We start from the raw sequence: 15,754 nt of genomic DNA on the forward strand, positions 1-15,754 counted from the left end.
TCATAAAGACATTTCTGGGAGCAGTGAAACCTTCAAAGGAAAATTCTCGGGAAGCTGGAAATACAGTGGGAGGGAAAATATAATCTTTCTCTCATTTCAGATGAACTTCTGCCTTCCTTGAAATTCCTGTGAATTTCAAAGCCTTTGATGGTCATGAAACATCAGAGGAGCCTTTATGCTAAGCGAAACCTATGTGAAAGAAGCACTGCTTCTGATCCCACCAGTACTAGCTAAGCACCCCGATCCTCCTCCTTGTGTTTGTCATCCTCCCAGCCCATGCAGCCATGCTGCATTTGTTCGGGTGGTCGTGGCTCTGCCTTAATGTGCTGTGTAGGGCGATACTGAAGCAAGACCCTTTGTGGGACTTGCCCACAGGACCTCTGGGCCACCCTGGCTGCTCCCCTGCAGGCCAGCCTCTCCTGTAGGGCCTTGCTTTGTGCTCTGAGAGGCCTCGCCTGCAGCAAAGCCTGCAGTGCCTTTATCGCAGCATCCCTGACTGGGTCCACATCACAGCAAGGGGCTTTCCTGGGGGAGCCCTGACACCAGCAGGCACGGGTGGCAGCTCTGCAGGCAGCCACGGGTCCCTGCGATTGCAGGCACCCAGGAGGAGGGCAGCCTGACCACCCGCACGAGCCGGGGCAGCCGCTCCTTGGGATTGGAGCAGCCTGGGCACAGCCGGTGGGACGCGGCGGGGAGTTTCTTCTCCACAGCAGAGCCAGCAGCAGGAGGCTGTGCAGGGGGTGCCACCGAAATCACAGGGGCTGCAGGGTTGGAAGATGGCCCCAGCAGGTCCCTCCTGAACGGGGCACTGCTCTGTGTAAGGGCAAATACAGTGCCACTGCTTCCTGCTCCTCACCTCCCAGCCACTTCCAGCGGCTCTGGTGGGTGTCCCACCAGGAAATCCCTCCAGAATTGTTGCTGGCAGGGAACAGCATCTGAGCAAGCAAAGGGGCAGACAGAAGAACCAAGAGCAGACATCCCAAGGCTGGTGTTTTCCACACGGGCGATGTGGAGAAGCAGGCCCCGGTGTGGGCACGGCCAGAGAAGAAGTCTGTGGAAGCCAACCCACACGGCGTCGGGGACCTTGCTGGGAGGGGGCAGCAAGCGCCCTGGGGAGCCGTTCTGCTGCTGCAAGGAGGCTGCAGGTGAGCCACAGCCAGCGGCACGGAGAGCTGCAGGTCTGAAATAGTCCTTGTGCAATCCTTGCAGTAGCACTGTCAGTGGAGACTTACCTCATCGCTCACAAATGTGGGCTTATTTGTGTTTGACCCTCCCATCCGACTGATTCACATGCAGGAGTATCTGACCCACGGTGTCTGAGAGCGTACGCTCTCGTCCTTCACCACAGCCGTTGCCTCCCATTCCCCAAGCTTCCCATCTTGCTTTATTTTCCCCTGCCCCTCCTGCTGCTGCTTTGCACCCTGTTGCCTTTTATGAACTGGTGTGCCTCCTGCCTTGCTCTGGCACGCTTACTACCTGTATATATAGTGTTTCTCTCTGGCAGGTAGCTGTATATTCCTTAAACAAGCTGAAGAAGTATCAGACTATGTTTGGAGCGATGCAGCGTATTCCATGGAGAGCAAAGCTCATTTTTTCTGATGGAGTGGTGTTGAGAAGGGAATTCCTCTTGATGTGGATAGAGAGTAGTTTTTGAACATGTAATTGGCATGAAGTATACCGACTGACTTTCTGCAGGGATGAGCTGAACTATGCAGCAGTGCAAGTTGAACCCCATTTTTTGTTAAGCTAACTTGGCTGAGTTGCAACCTTTGCACAAGGGTGGTTAGGGCCGGGCAGGTGTGGTGATGTGGGCAGAGATGTGAAGCAGGTCAAGTGTGCTCAAAGGCCTTCGTGACTCTTTGTCGGATATACCACAGAAGGATCACGTTATGAGTGGAGTTACATGGACCCAGGTCAGGGTACAAATTAGCAGCAGTGAGGCAGAAGGATGTAAAATTACAAAACAGCATTGTCCAGTTCTTCACCCTGCTAATGAGACATGACTCTATAATGCTGATCTTCACTGCCAAACACGAATGTAAGCACAGCTCCATTTGCAGAGGAGGAACGCACAGTATTAGCCCAAATTACTCCCACCCCTTGCACGGGCAACGTGTAGTGGTTTTTGCCTTAACGGAGTTTGAAACGTGATGCACTGGTCTCAACTCAGAAGATAGAAACAGTGCAGCTGCCTAATATTGGTGCAGGGACGGCAGCAGAGTTACCTTCATGTCATACTGCTTCTTACTGAAAATTGTACTAAATAAGTTTTTTTTAAAGAATGCAATATAAGTATTCAGTATCTGAGGCAAGCGTGGTGAGGGGAGAGGAAGGGAAATTATGCTGAGATCCAGAAGCGTGACAGGGTGGCTTGGAAGACAAATCCTCCAGAAGAAAGCAAGTAATTCAGAAAAGCTTTATTGTAAGTGAAGAAATGAAGATCTGTGCGTTCACCAGAAAGGCTCCAAGTGGTCTGGTCTGAATGTAAAGCAGAGGATGCATTTGCAGCACTAAGCAGCAAGGCGAGGAGAAAAAAAAAACCACAACATAATAAAAGTGGCAAAGTTCAACACCCTGTTTAAGCCCATCTTCTATCTCTTTCAGAAAAGAGGAATACAAGCTGAGCAAAGCTAAGAGAAAGGAAAATTAACTACAGCAGTAAAATGTCAGTCACCTCCCCTCTTTGAATGTTGCAAGACCTAACAGTTGAAGAGGTAAGAGTAGATAACCAGAAAATATGAGTCAAAGAAGCTTTTGAGAGAACTGATGGGTCCATTGAGTGGCCAGGGCAGAAAAGCAGAATCCTGGAAGGAAAGGTCTCCCCGAAGAATGATGAATGAAGCTGAATGATTTGGGGACATTGGTCTTCACTGCAGACTAAGAGAGAGAGAGAGTTGCCATCCCAAGCTGCCACCCTCAAGCAGTTAAAATTGAGGAACTGTTATGCTTGAGGTAACCAGATCCCCCCCTGCCATGTGAATGCAGTTGGCCTCCCTACAGAAAGGTTCATTGCCTTTTCACAAAAGTCTCTCATGGGGTTTCTCATTATTTCCTGAATCGCAAGAAGAGATTTATTATCTGGTCTGTGTGATAGTTTTTAGATGTTTTGGAACGGAGATGTCAGTAAAGCTATGTGTACTTAGTGGATCGCTACATGGAGACTTCCAGGCTTCCCACCTGCTGCGGAGCTCTGGGGCACTTCATTTGGAAGGAAAAATGAAGCCGTTCTTTTAGTCTAATGTAGTAATTTTCCTTCTTGTGACATACAAAGAAAGGAGTACAAAGAAAGGAGTTTCAAAGCGGTTGGAACTAACCTACCTTGATCCCCACTGAAGCCGGTGGTAAATACCTCGTGAGCTCTGTGCGGCGGAGTTAAAGCACCGTGGCTGCTGAAAGGAGAGCTGGTGAAGATTGCACCCATGTTCTGCTGAGTTTAAGGGGTCTTGTTCCTTCCTGGAACAAACATGCATATGTTCAAGCATTTCTATGGGAAAGAGAAGGGTATTGGCGTAGTCAAGTTTTTTTTTTTTCTCTCTTTTTTTTTTTTTTTTCCTTATTCTGTCCAGATGCAAGGCTCTGTCTTGGCCCTCTCTCCCCTGGAAATGCTGCCACGTGCATAAAGCCACAGGGCTATGTTTCTGCTTCAGCGTTCAGGTCAAATGAATGCAAGCAATGTCTCTCCTCCCACCTCCACCAAACAAAATTTGACCACAAATATTCTGGCTGATATCGTGTGCAGCCAGAAAACAGCAGAGGAGGGAAACCCCCCCCCTTCACTGAAAACTTCAGTGACTTCACGTTAGCCAGCACAAAGCCTGGTTCCAGCCCTAGATTTCAGGACAAAGGTCAAATCTAGCAGGTGATACTGGAGGAAATGTGTGGGAAGGTTGGCTGGTTGGGTTTTGCCTGGCTTAAAATCCACGTGTGATATTTTTCATATATGTACTTCCTAATCCCATATTAAATAGCCATAATTTTCTCATTTCACAAAGTTAAATGTCCATATGCCCTCTTGCACGCACAGAAAAATTGATCCAGGTGCAGCTGGGATTCAGAAAGCCTGTGGAGTTTAGAAAGGTCACTTCAAGAGTGGGGAGAGATTGAGGGTGTTGCTGTTAATCGAAGAAGGGATATCCAACATCTTTCTGACAATAAACAATGCAAATGATATTAGTTCTGCCAGCCTAGAAGTGCTGTTAAGACATTTCTTGTGCTTAACATAAATATTATCCTCTGCAGTGTCCTCTGATGTCTTGGCTGGGTTTTGCGGCAGTGAGCAGGGCAGAATTTCCACCAGTGTTAGGGATCCCCACGCTGCTGTACACTTTGCCTTTTTTCTGCTCTCTCTGCCTGTGAAACCAGCTGAAATGACTGTAGGCAGTCAGCCCCCTGCCTGGCCCCCCCTCCCTGACTCTGCCTGTGGTTTCCAGCAAGCTCAGATTACCAGGGACCTCCAGATAATTCTCCCTCCCCGCTGTCCTGTAAAATCAACAAACATCCCCACCTTCCCTATCGCCTTTTCCCTTCCCTGACTGCTTAAAGACCTGGGAACTTGGCGCTGCTGGTGGGATTTCAAAACCCAGCCCAGGCAGGAGTGTCAGGTTCTGGCTAAACAGCTGCTGTGCACTGTCAAAGCTACGCACTGCAATGATTTGTATAGCCCATTGCTGAACCAGCTACGGCCATTTGTTTAAAAAATAAAGAGATAAATTCAGCTCTTCTCCTAGCAAGCTGATATCATGCGCCTCTCTTAAAAATGGCTTGCTCCAGAATGCATTAGAGCTAAATTATCATTTATGTTTGTCACAGGGATTGCTAATGTGTAATGAGATTTTAGAGTTAATGTTTTGTACAAAGCACTTAGCGGAGCTGGGATGAAATTGGTTCAGGATTCTGATGTGGTGTTTTAATTAAAGATATTTTCCAATCAGGGCCTAGCAAACGACTTGTCAGAAGATTTTGTACCCATCAGCCAGTATACCATTGCAATCCTGGTGTCGCTTTCTGCTTTTGGGTATTCTTTAGAGAATCAGAGGACTGAGCCTCTCCGAATCTCATGCAGAACAGCCTTTCTTAGCTGCAGCCCTTACAGAGAAGAAATGTGTACAAGATGCTCTGAAACTTTCACATGGGTATCAGTGGTCTGATTCATTGCAGCACGACACTAGCCTTATGCTGCTGTGATTTTGTTGAACCTGTGCAACATGGGCACACACTGAAAGCAGTGGCAAGCCACGTCTTGTCCTGAGCTCGTCTGCTGCACCCAGGTCCTGTGCTCTGGCTGTGAGCTCGTCTTGACTCTCCCGCTCAGCTGTCAGGCACAGGAGCCAGGAAGGAGATGGGAAAATGGGTGATGCCCTCATCATTTGCTTTGCCCATCCTACAGCCCTGAAAAGCCAAGCCAGGTAGAGCTGTCAAGGGATGTAGGGGAGACACAGGGTGGGATGCTCCTGCCAGGAAGGGCCGAAAGGGAAGATCTGCCCTTCCCAGTGCTCCTCACACCTAACCTTCTTCACAAACCTTCTCTGCCCTAGCCAGAGCTCCCCAAGCAAGCAAGGGCACCTGCCCCGCTGCCTGCCGCAGCCCCATGGAGCCTGACTCAGCTCCACGGGTGCTCAGCAGCACTGCTGGAGAGCCGGCTGGCATGGGGGTGCAGCTGTCACACGGCAGGATCATTAACTTGGATAATAAGACTGAGACACAGCAAACCACCCCGGATTTGTAGAGCTCCCTGTTTGTTTTTGCAGTGTTTCTGACAGAAACCCCTGTAGAGCTGAGTAGTTGTGAACCTTTCAGTAGTATGTGCTGCATCCTGCTTGCTATGATAATAGATACAAACCCTTTTTTATGTGCTCGTGATTTCAAATACGTTTGTTGCTTTGTTTTAGGAAAAGCAAGGAGGAAGCTTTCATTCTATAGACAGTCTTGCTGTTATAATACATGTGCATGAGTTTTTTCTTGTTTTTTCTGTTGTAGGTTTGCCCATCTACATGTCCCATGACTGTTTGGAAACAGAGGAACAGTAAGTAGGGATTCTAGTGACTTAAAGAATAACTTGTATCATAATCTGTTCATTTCGTGAACTCGCTCACTCAGTATGGAAATTGACCCGAGCTGTGCAAAAGGATGCTGCTGACTAGAACAGAGAGGTGAAGGTGAACCTTGCAGAAATAAATCCCACATATTTACAGCTCTGCTGTGTGGTGGATGCAAGAATATACTGGATATTGTATTATTTTCTTTGTGTTTATCCATAAACTTCATCTGACATCACAGAATCTCAGGAAATTACAAGGACAAAAGGAGACAAACCTGCCTGTTCAGGTCTGCCCGTCAGAGAAACAGCATCCTACTCTACAAAACATAGTACACACCACAACTCCATTGTACATCTCTTGTCCAGGTGCTTTATCCACAAGAGCACTGACACACCTCTTGATGAGCGTTATTAAAGAGGCAGCAAGGTACAAACACACATGGGATATCTTTTGCTGCCATTCCCAAATGTTTCAAAATCATGAGTCAGATCTCACCATCCCTTACACTGGAAGAGTAGCTGAAATAATGTTCATGAAAATGCCAAACAAATGTGTTCTCTGCCATGCATTTTATTGGTTCTACGTTTTTGAATCCTCTGAAGTCACTCAGGTTAAATTTTAAGTATTTTGTTTTCTATAGCCACAAGCAATAGAAAATTCTGCCGATGTTCCCATCCATTCAGTTACAGGAGTCAGTTACAGAAAGTGGGGAATTACAGGGAATTGTAAGAGAGGCACCTTCATGATGCTTCTGACACCTTTCTGCCAAAGTATGCTGATCTGCCTTTCCAGAATTTAGAATTATGTACATTAAGTTCTGCATGAGGGATTTGGGGTCAGAAGGTGCTAAGAGATATAGGAGAACTGCATTCTCGTCCACAGGAACAGTGCCAAAGCTTCTGTGTTTTCTGCTCAGTGCTGTCAGGGCACTGAACTAGCTGATATGTTTGTGTCCCTGTGGTCAGAGATCTGCCATCCATGGGGACTGTGAACTAGAAAGGGAGAGGAGGTCTGGGTTGAGAGCCAGAACAGTGAGCCATGGAGGGATTCCCCATCTTTGGTGTGAGTAGCACCTGGGAGAAAAAAGGGCACAGCCACCCACTGCCCTCAGCGGTGTCCGAGTGATTCCTGCGGTGTCAGGGCAGTAAAGAGTGTAAAGGGGAGTAAAGATGTGACAGGAGAGGCTGCTGTGTGCAGGGACCGTGCTTACAGGCTTAGGAGAGGCTGAGCGTGAGGATGGGCTCTGGGCACGTGTCCGCACATGGACTTGGAGATGCAGCTCCAGAGGGGGCAGTTCAGAGACTATCAGCTGTGAGCACTTGAGGTGACGACAGGCTGGTGCCATCTTCTCATACCTGTTGGGGCAGGAGTGCTCTCTGCCCTGGCTTATAGTCGGGGTGGGCTAACATGGCTCCTGACAGCAATGTGTGACCTCTCATGAACATGTTCCTTACAGATAGATTTACATTACGAGAGCAAAGCAAAAGGCCTGCAAGTGTTTTAACAGCACAGAACCAGTGAATCCCTCCTCCCACCCCCAGCCCTCCAGAATTTTCTGGGTCTGCAGAAGAAAAGCATTGCTGTTTTTCTCTTCTGCTCCACTTTTGTATGCTTTGGACCTGTAGAAATACATGGGCCTTGGATGGTGACTGAGAGGGCTGTGTGGGGGCAGTGGGGCATGCTGTCTGGTAGAGCAAGGGCCCTTCCTAAGCTGTGCCATGCAATTAAAGCCACAGCCTCCAATATAAAGGCCTCCTTCAGAAGGAGTTATCCTGGCCCACTGTGCTTGGAAGAGCTGCTTAAGATGAGTATTTTAGGCACTTATTGAGGACTGAAATACAGACTGAATTTTCAGTGGGAACCTGCTAGGAGCTCAGCACTGCCTAAAGTTAGGCTCTTCTTTATCTTCAGGGTTGCTAGTACTGTCCATGCTGCTGGGTTGTGGCTCTGCAGGACCCATCTGGGAAAGGCGGTTCAACCATGTGTCTTCTTCTGAGTTCTCATATCTCACAGTACCTCCATTCCCAAGGTCCTCATGTGTACATTTTTGTCTCTGGTTCAAAGTCTTCATTTGCTTCTTGCTCCCATAAGGGGATTATTTTCCTCTTCTGCATTGTCTCTTTTGTTACAGAAAGCTTTGGTAGCTTCAGTTTGAGATTTGTACCTTTCAGCCCCAAGAGCTAGGGCTTTTGGACCCTCCAGGAGTCTGGCCTTGAATCCTGCTACATGTCAGGGTGCCAGAAATGTTCTGGAGGTGCAGCCACCAACTCCTCGGTGTCTCACTGCTTCAGTGCATTTGGCTGTGCTCTTTGGCAGCCTTCACTTGGTGCTCTGACACCAGAGTTTTGATACTAATCGCGCTGTTTCCTGGGAACATTGCTTAGATTCTTCTCTCACTGATACAAAACCTTTTATTCCGTAAAGTGGTGCATTTTCCAAGCCTCTGTAGCAGGAGTCATCGTGCTCCAGCCATGGATTCATGGGCAGAAAATGCCAGTGGGATGCCCTGGCTGAAACAGCTGCTCATACCAGTGTGTCAGTTCAGAACATACAGATGGAAAATGCTGTTTTTTTCCCCCCATTGATCACTGTCCAAAACATCTGAGGCTCCAACAGACGAGCCAGAAGGGAGCAAAGTTGCCATTCCCACAGCTTTGGTACTTTCTATCACATCTTAATTTCTTCAAAGGTGTCCACACTGCACTGCAGGCTTGGAGCTGTGTCCTTGTTGGCCCCTCACCAGAGGCCTGCTCTGCCTAGGGGTGGCTGCACGAACTTGCAGGCCTTGGTTCAGCTCAGGTGTAGGCACAGACAGGTTTCTCCAAGCCTAGGGGTCCATTCATCCTTCAGCTCTGCCTTTTTTAATTTTTTTTTTTCTTTCCCTGTTGCTGCTGCAGGTGGCTTGAGTATCTCATGCAGCTCTTCTGTTTTAGGCAGATAAAGACATCTGTAACTGTCAATATCTAGCGGCCCTATCCCTCTGCCATTTTTCTTTTGTTGTTTTACACGGACTTTTACAAGCAGCTCGCTCTCAAATTTCCGGCAGAATGAATCATGTCGGCAGAGGCCATGAATCTGTTTCCCATTCAAAGTCGGGGGAAGGCTCCGTAGGTGCTGGGGCTGCAGAGGAGAGCACAGTCACAATTAGGCCAAAGAGCTACGGTAACCCACTTATGGGTGCTTTCCCTTGGAAATCGCCCCAAAACTAGGCCCTGCCGGACATGTCCCTGACAGGTCACTGAGGTGGCAAGGTCACAAGCACGCGCCGCGGCGCAGCGTTGGTGCCAAGTGCCTTCTCTTCAAACCCCTTCAGCTCGCAGCTGCTCATGTGGTGGGCCTGGCTGGCTGCGCAGCCAGGAGGGCTTGATGATGAGAAATGGTCTGTCGGCGGCAGCGGGCTCGCGGCAGCACGGATGTGTTGTCTGCAGAAAGAGGAGAGGAGCGAGGGGAGGCGGGGAGAGAGGAGCCGCCGGCGGGAGGTGAGGACAGGGGGAGTGGAGGTCGGAGGAAGCGTGGGCTTGGAAGCAGGATCAGAATGTAATGCTGCTGCTCTGCGATTTCATTTTATTTTATTTCTTAAGTATAAAGGCAGATAAAGCTGGCAGGTTCTAACGTGGGCAAGTGTCCAGAAACTCCCTCCAACGCGGCTAACTTATCCGTGTCCGTTCTGCCACCCACTCCCCGCCACCATCGCTCACTGGGGCACCCGGAGAGCGCTGCGGCGGCCTTGGGTCACTTGCTCCTCAGCTGCCAGGGCATGAGCAGAGGCTGCTGTTTGTTGGGACTTGGAGTAAACTGGAGAAGGATCAGTGGGTCCTTGCCTGGCCACTGACCAAATCAAAGTCTCACTTCAGTGTGGGAAGCTTCAGAGTGGGTTCTAAGTACTGAGTATTTGTCACTGACTTTGCAGGCTCCATTGCTCTTACCCCTAATCTTCCTCACTTGCTTGCACTGTGCATGCAGAGGCAGGGAGGGATGATAATGGACTTGCTGTTGTACTTGCTGTTCCCATAACAAACGGCAGGATCCTGACATAAATTGTTTGAACATGTAACACTCTTCTTACTTCTTAACGATAAGGGCTTAGGAACTGCCCTTTTCCAAAATGAAAGAAATGAACCAATGTTATCTCTTTGTTTTAAAAAATGATCCCTGTGACTGCAACAACAAAAAGCCATTACAATGATCCTTATAGGTCCAGCAAGCTTTTATGGGAGAGATTTTCCACTCACCAAGCCTGGCTTTGTTCCCATTTTCTCTCCCTCTTCCCAGCCTGCGCGGCTCAAGCTTTCTAGGGCAGCTCGTGCTCCTAGGTACACCTGAACTGAACAAGGAGGCCCTAGAGGATGTGTCGGAGGTCAGACCTGGAGGAAGAAGTAGCTCCTTTGGTTGCCGTGTCTAAAGCCAAGTGCTCGAGATCTTGATCCAGTCCCAAGTGCATCCATCATCAATTATATATCTGTACTCAGTGTTTACACAGCTTTCTTGTTTAGCATGAAATATTTACTTTGAGGCTCTGCATCTGCTGCTAAGCCCAACGTGAGTGTCTATTGCTTGTGCTGAGGAGATAAAATTCCACCGTAACCCTTTGGTGCTACAGCACAAATCTATTAGGTGGCTGTTGCTGGGCTCATGCCAAGCCACGGTGACCAGCCTGCTGACTCTTGCCTAGGCCAGTGAACACAGTAGGGGTACTTGTAGATTTTAAAATTTTCAAGTAAAAATAAAACAAAACAAAACACCTCTATTATCATGTGTTTAATAGATTTATGTCTATGTAGGTAGTAGGGAGAAATTAAAAAAAAAAAGGGATTCAAGTGGCATACACGGACACATGCCTGTGCAGACACATGTGCAGGTTTGCACTCGTGGGTCTGAAGTAAAAAGAAGTGATCAAGAAGTTTCTTTATTGCCATCTCAAGACACAACTGGAGCTCTTAGAGGTGGTTTTATGATCTCAGGAACAGAAGGACTGGAAATTTAACCCATTTGATTTCTGCATAACTCTCCTGCCTTAAACATGCATACGTAGGTTAATGCACGCACCCATTAACTCTCCCACTGTCAAGTGCTGTTAGTCTATCTGCTTAACGCCCCGCTGGGAAGGAGATGAATGGGCTCCTCCAGATGCCATCTTGATGCTGCTTTTTTTAGTTCAGCCCCGGAAGATGCAGATCTTAGATGGCTCTCCTGGAGCTGTGGGTGGTTGTGCAAAGCACTCCATGGGCATACTGTCTCACTTTATATTTCCAGTTTAATGATACTCATGCAATTCTTAGGTATATTAAGTGAAAATAATGTCTTTCCCAAAGTACATAAGCATATCTGCTCTCCATGTTGCTGGTGGGCAAAACGAGCTGCTGAGTGCTTCATTGGACTAGGCTGAGCCTCCCAGCAGGCCCAATGCAGGAGCGTGAATTGGCTCCTCACTTGTAACAGCTGCCCATCAGCCCAGAGCCCAATCCACCAGGCCACGGCTGAAACTAAGAGTGGGCATGGGCAGGCAAGAGAAGAGGAAGCTGTGTGGAAGAGAAGAATAAGATAAATGAAAGCAAAATCCTCATCTGTCTTCAGAGGCCTTGTGACCACTAAGTGAAAGATTACGAATAAGCTTCCTTTAATGCATTCGTTATCAGGTACTCGGCATGGCTGCATCTCAATGATGTGTCTCCCAGCTCAAGACAGCAGAGAGGTGTTCGGCATTAGGATGCTGGGTGTAGGAGAAAGCAAGTTGATTTACTTAGCCCTTTGGGTGGAGCACACTGGGAGCATTTTTTATTGTCCAGGCAGGAATTAATATTAATGTATTAATTACTCTTTTCCTTTGGAGGCATCACAAAGTTGGCCTATGCAAAGAGGAACAGGGTGGGGGAAGAGGAGAAAGAAAGAGCTATGGCTAGAGGCATTGCAGACTTGAGGCACAGCTGAGCGATGAGGAGTGGGAGATGCTGAGCAGGCTCAGGCCACACACAAAGGCTGCACTTCTTGTCTCTCCCCGACTGTGGAGAAAGACAAACCTTGAAAGGGCTGCAGTTCAAAGGAAATGTATTCTCTTCCTCTCACACCTGTGTGTGATCACCATGAAACTATGGGATCAGTGTCATCTTCCAGAAGAAATCTCCTGTTGGCAAAGAGAAGTGGATTTTCTTTGGCCCCATACTGAATTGCTGGGGATGCTGCATTCCCACTGCTGAGCCAGGTAGTCATGTAGGGACAGAGAAAAGGGTGGGAAGTCTGGCTGCCAGAAACCAGCTGCTGGAGCAGGTCCACCTCCCATACTCAAGAAGCAAGCCCATTTCTGAGGTACCACCCACGTGTGGAGACCAGCTCTTGTGGGATGGAAGCTCTTCCAAAATGTAAGTGCTTCTGCACTTCTGCACTTCTGCAGTGCTGGGGTGTTTCTGCTTCACATGGTTCATTTCTGAGCTCCTATTGACAAAATATCCAAAATGAAGATGAGCAGGCTGTGAGCTGAGGTTCTGTGCAGGGTTGTTCGATACAGCTAAGGGTGGTTTGGTGGTGGGTGGTGAGAGGAAGGGAGCGAGGTGCTGTGTCCTGGACCAGACCTGACTCGTGGTCTGCAGTGGCGAAGAAGGAGAGCAGTGCTGCCCGCCAGCCCTGCTTTGGATGCCTTCAGGGTCTGCAGGGCCCTGTCTGGCACTCAGAGCTGCTGTGGATCTAGCCCCTCGCAGCCCAGGGAGGCGAGGACCTGGGGACATCCACCTGTGCAGATGAGATGGCGCCTCTGTGTGCCTGGCTTGCATCCAAGTTCCTTAGAGCAGCTGCAGCAGGGTGGAATATGTGGCTGCACTGGCGTGGTGCTGGGCTGCTGCGCCTCTCTTCTGGCATGTGAAGCCCCATCTGTGCCTCCTGGCTGGCTGATTTGGGGGATGGCATGGGAGGAGGGCAGCCCAGCAGGTCTGCCTGAGCAGGACATCCTTGCCTGTGCTGATGCACGATGCCTGCTCTGGATGTCTGGCGGAAAGCCTGCTGACATTTAGGAGAGAGGGGAGCATCCTTATGCCCCTGTAGAGTCCCATGTCCATGCAGCTGCCCCATTTCCAGGCTGGGGAAGGCTGGATAAGTATGGCTGGACTGAGCCGTGGCATCCAAACCAGGGGGCTGTGCTCCCAGGAGTGCTGCTGTGTGCTTTTCACTGTGGTCACTGCTGGGAACTGTGCGTGTCTTCCAGCAGGCATGAAGCGATGTGATGCCAGCCATCACACCCCACTGGTCCTTCCTCTTCTCCCCAGAAGGAGCAGTCTGGACAGAGAGTCTGGGTTTTGCCTCTTACAGAAAGACATGTGAAGGCATGCATGCATGTGCCCTTGAGAATGCACACTTAGATGAGGCAAAATGTGCCTTTTGTGTGGAGCTGGAGAGGGGCAAACCTCAAAGCAGCCCTTCTCTGGGGCTGGGTTTTGTGACAGCTCTGCCCCTGTCCCCTTTCTGTGGTGGGTTTCTGACCACCCATCTGTTCTGCAGGCGGTGAGCACAAACATGGGCTGGCTTTTATTTGGTTTGCACGGTGGATTTTGCTGTTTTCTGGGGGTGGGAATGCCGCCTGCTCTGAGGCAGCTGCACCTCCCTGACCCAGCTGCCACAGCTCAGCTTCGCCTCAAAACACATTCTTGTGCTGGGTGCAGTGCCTCTGTGCTCTCGGATGGAGATTGGCTTTTATCTGCCTCTGTCTGCACGGCATCTGCTTCCTTCTGCCTTTTTAATCCTCTGCATTTTCCATAACCTAAAATAAACCAGTAACAAATCTGGGATGTGATTCTCCAGCCAAGGGGACAGATCTGGGGCTGTGGCATTTTGTACCTACCGTGGTTTCTGCAGCAGTCCTTTTTTCTTTTTTTCCTTCATTACACAGAAGACTTGTGAGAAATGTATTCTTATGTCAGTAGCATTCAAAGGCAAAAAGAAAACCTGCCAAAGAGAGCCTTAAAAGTCTGACATATCATTCAGAGGAGAATTTTCACTAGAATTATGCTGGAATTTTTCCAATAAATAAATTCTACAGACTTTTAAGGGAGAGCTTTTAGATTAATGGAAATATTACTTAAATTAAAATTCATCCCATTAAGCCATCAATTCCATTGTCATTGCAACATCATGTGTTTAATTTTAACGAAGTGCACAAATAAAAAGGAAGCAACGCAAGAAAGCTATTTGTTTTATTGTGCCAGGAGCTGAGTATGGGCTGCTGTGGAAAGTTAAATGCAAGATAGAGTGGGCACAAGGCAGGATCAACAGAGATGTTGTTAAAATGCACTTGCAGAAAGTGTATTGCACTGTACTGAGTATGGAAATGCTAAGAAACATACTTTGGCTTGTATTTTCTATTTTCAATGAGCTGTGGTGTGTGGTGGTTGTTTTTTGTGTTTTGCTTTTTTCCCCACACTTTCAATGATTTTCGGAGGAGGCCTTAAGCAGCTTCCAGGCTCTGTCGCTTTGTTTCCGGAGCCTCATGTTGAGGAGAACTGATCCCTGACCCCAGCTGGGACATGTCCCAGCTCACTGTTGTGCCAAAGAAACAGTAGGCAGTTTGGAGGGGAGCTGCCAAACTGAAACCATGTCTTGAGCTCTCCGCACTTACAAAATGTGCTCTCACAAGAGCAGACTTCATGCCACCTGCATCAGGACCCTCATCTTCCAACCAGGCTGGACAACCCGAGTGTCAGCACTCTGGGCGTTTCAGAGACTCTGCTTCCCATCTGCAGAGGGATGGGTGGGTGAGTGAATGAGGGGGGAAAAAGCTAACTGGCTTCAACTTCTTCTACCTTTTGGTATGATTCATGCTAGATTGGAGTGGGGGAAGGTGGACGAGAAGGTTCCCACATTTTCCGGTGTGTCACTACTCAGCAGGCCACAGGGCTCTTGCTTGGGATGGACATGAGGTCGGCTGAGCTCCCACTTCTGGTGGTTTTCTTCTTAAGGCATCAAGTCTCTGCCCTCTGGGAGTCACCACAGGCGTAGGGCCCACTGCTCATGCCTTGGCAGACAGCAGGAGCAGTCCTGTGCGCAGATGGGTCCCCAGCAGACAGGACTGTGCCGCCCTTGGACGGGGTGGGCCTTGGCAGCAGAGGCTGGCCCATGTGAGAGCTGCCACACCACAACCATGGTGCTGCACCCCCTGAGAGTCTGCTGGGGCTTCTCGTGACAATTTCTGTGCTGCAGTACCCTGGGATGCCTTGTGGCTATTTCCCACTTCACTTTGAAGTGTTTGGCCCTCCTTTTGGCATCCAGGATCAGAGAGTGCTAGGGATTTACCCTGAACTCTCTCTGTAATACAAGGTGGGCTGCCAACCCTGGGGGAACACTCCAACATTTAAAGTACTGCTTATAAAGAAAAAAAAAGTTCATGTCTGGGGGGTTTATGTGGGCTTAAGAAGGGTTTCAAGGCAGCATGTAGATGCAGCTAGCTGCAGTGAAGCTACTTGGTGACTCGCTTCATGCTTGAGCTCAGACTGAAGCAGGTTATTCAGCCGAGCAAGCCACCACAGAGGTTGAAAGGTGAGAGGGATCACTGCCCATTGATGTCTTCCACATTTGTGTCAACACCAGCTCTCAGGGTAGCAGCGACCTAGGTGACAGAGACCTCCTGCTGCTCAGAAGACAAACCAGCCACTGGTCTGCAGACACACGAGCCGTGTTGTGGGAAGTGCTCCACGCTGTGGGAAGGAGTGAGCCGGTTTGGCTGGCTCTGGGGGCAG

At 49.0% G+C, this 15,754-nt stretch overlaps 1 long non-coding RNA gene across 1 annotated transcript in view; it reads left to right on the forward strand.

Annotated features, from left to right (window-relative positions):
• The first annotated feature begins 10,366 nt into the window (after positions 1 to 10,366).
• Positions 10,367 to 15,754, forward strand: part of LOC310898103 — a 241,419-nt gene continuing 236,031 nt past the window's right edge. Inside the window, exon 1 of the long non-coding RNA XR_014582959.1 lies at positions 10,367 to 12,394. This is a non-coding gene — a long non-coding RNA (uncharacterized lncRNA). The remainder of the gene's footprint in view (positions 12,395 to 15,754) is intronic.

The sequence above is a fragment of the Anser anser genome (assembly GCF_964211835.1).
Source record: "Anser anser genome assembly, chromosome: 3".
In the NCBI taxonomy this organism is placed as follows: Eukaryota; Metazoa; Chordata; class Aves; order Anseriformes; family Anatidae; genus Anser; species Anser anser.